This window comes from Octopus bimaculoides, chromosome 30 (assembly GCF_001194135.2).
Source record: "Octopus bimaculoides isolate UCB-OBI-ISO-001 chromosome 30, ASM119413v2, whole genome shotgun sequence".
In the NCBI taxonomy this organism is placed as follows: domain Eukaryota; kingdom Metazoa; phylum Mollusca; class Cephalopoda; order Octopoda; family Octopodidae; genus Octopus; species Octopus bimaculoides.
In genome coordinates, this window is record NC_069010.1 from 3,050,765 (window position 1) to 3,053,161 (window position 2,397).

Here is a 2,397-nt window from a genome sequence, read left to right on the forward strand (position 1 = left end):
TATTATTGTTCTATATTTAAGAGATGAGGAATTATGTACATTATTTACATGGTTTACATTTGATGGATATTTTTCCTCATCTTGTTTGTTGCATATGGCATGGTGGTTAAGATCACAGGCTACTAACCCCAAGATTCCGAGTTCGATTCCAGGCATTGACCTGAATAATAACAATAATAAAAATAATAATAATGCCTGGATGCAATACCAGGCAGTGGCTCTCATGGCTTCTGATTTTAATTGATTGCAAGTGTCATCATGTACATTGTTCTGTCTTGGTATAAAAAGATCGGCTACAGCAAATATTCTGCTTAACACCACAGATTTGCTTGTCAGTTGTTTGACCGTAACCGGTTGAGCATGTCCCTTGGTGGCTGATGATATGTGCATCTCTGATCACGAGCAGAAGTAGTGGGGGAGCATCATAGCCATGTGTTGAGAGGAATTCTTTGGGGTTTGAGTAATTCACCTTTGGAAACATGGGTGTTTTGTTCAACATCCTTAAACAAACCTTATTCAGGGACCTTTTGAGCGGAACGGGCTACTCGATCTGGAGAAAATTCTAACTGGGCCCCACCTGCGAGGTCATGCGCTGTTTATCTTGATATGAGATCACCATGTCGCACACACATGGTTGTGATGCATGTGCCTGGTGTACCCTTATCAGACGGGTAGTCATGATGGGTATATTGGGCTTTGTATATTTTACCCCAGTGTCACTTTGATGGCATGCACTGCTCTCTCTCTCACTTACAAATTATTTGAAATAAATAATTATTGTTAAGGTGCTGCCCTGGTAGATTCGTTAGCCTGCCGGGAAAAATGCTTAGTGTTATTTCCTCTTAGTGCCGTAGAGTGGGACTGGACTTGAAATCACATCATCATCATCATAATCATCATCATTTAATGTCCGTTTTCCATGCTGGCATGGGTTGGACAGTTTGAGTGAAAACCAGTAAGCTGGGGAACTGCACCAGCTCCCCCATCCAATCTGGCAATGTTTCTACAGCTGGATGCCCTCTCTAGTGCCAACCACTCCAAGAGTGTAGTGGGTGCTTTTTACATGGTTGAAAAATGATCATCTTGACCACTCAGCCGTGGCTGCACTATACTTCGTTATATTCTAACTATCTTTTCCTTGCAGACAGGAAGCTGTGTCGGGAGTTGGCCAGACTGCCAATCCTGTGGATGGAACCAAAACGGAGGAAAGTTCACTACATCCATGGAATCGTCAGTAAAACAATTGGTGAGTACAGATTTCGTTTTTTTTTTAGCTGTTTCGGTCACGTCTGCGGCCAGGCTGGGGCACTGCCTCGGAGAATGTTTAGTCGAATGAATCGCGTTTCATACATTTATTGTAGTTTTCCACTTGGTACTTATTCTATTGGTCACTTTTGCCAAACCGCTAAGTTACAGGGACATAAACACAACAACATAGGTTGTCAAGTGATGGTGGAGGACAAACACGGACACAAAGACACACACACACAGGCTGTTATGTTGATCAGATCAACCTGATCTCTTGTCGTAACTGGAGTTCCAGTCTAGTCTGTACTACCACTATTACTGTTATCCATACCATCTCTCACCACCACCACTACTACAACTACAACTACTACTACTACCATTACTACTACCAACACCTCTCCACCACCAGTACTATTGCCTAAACTACTACTCTATCATTACAGATATATCTCCAGATCGTGTTCGCAGGTTTCTCAACAGAATCACCTCCATCTACTCCAACATGGATCCTTACATAAAGCATGGAAACAAAATAGGTGAGTATATATATTTAGACACACTCATACACACTTATATGTGTATATAGACATTTTTTCATCATGTGTTCACAAGAGTTCCAGCACTGCTTCAAACAGTAGAAAATGCCTCTGGACCGATGCATTGCTTGAAATGGAGAATATTTTGAAGGAGATAAAAGTGTAAACATATAAAACTATGTGAATAAAATAATATTACAGAATTCCGGCTTCTTTTGGGTACCCCTTTCGTATACCAGCTGTATGTGTACATAGATATGGGTGTCTGATACCCATACATGTGTATCTGCCATGTGTATGTGTGTCTGGGTGGATGTGCATGTAGATTAGAGTTTATGGCTCATGGCAACAGCATGTTGGTGATTATGTGCATGTTTGCTAGGGTGTGTATACATATGGGTGGAGGCGCAATGGCCCAGTGGTTAGGGCAGCGGACTCACGGTGATAGGATCGCGGTTTCGATTCCCAGACCGGGCGTTGTGAGTGTTTATTGAGCGAAAACACCTAAAAAGTTCCACGAGGCTTACCGGCAGGGGATGGTGGTGGCGGAACCCTGCTGTACTCTTTCACCCCACAACTTTCTCCCACTCTTACTTCCTGTTTCTGTTTGTGC

General features: G+C 42.6%; 1 long non-coding RNA gene across 1 annotated transcript in view; it reads left to right on the top strand.

The window, feature by feature from the left end:
* Window positions 1-1,143: 1,143 nt before the first annotated feature.
* LOC106874341 (uncharacterized) overlaps window positions 1,144-2,397 on the top strand; it is a 4,373-nt gene continuing 3,119 nt past the window's right edge. The window contains exons 1-2 of the long non-coding RNA XR_001409995.2: window positions 1,144-1,246; window positions 1,692-1,784. This is a non-coding gene — a long non-coding RNA (uncharacterized LOC106874341). The remainder of the gene's footprint in view (window positions 1,247-1,691; window positions 1,785-2,397) is intronic.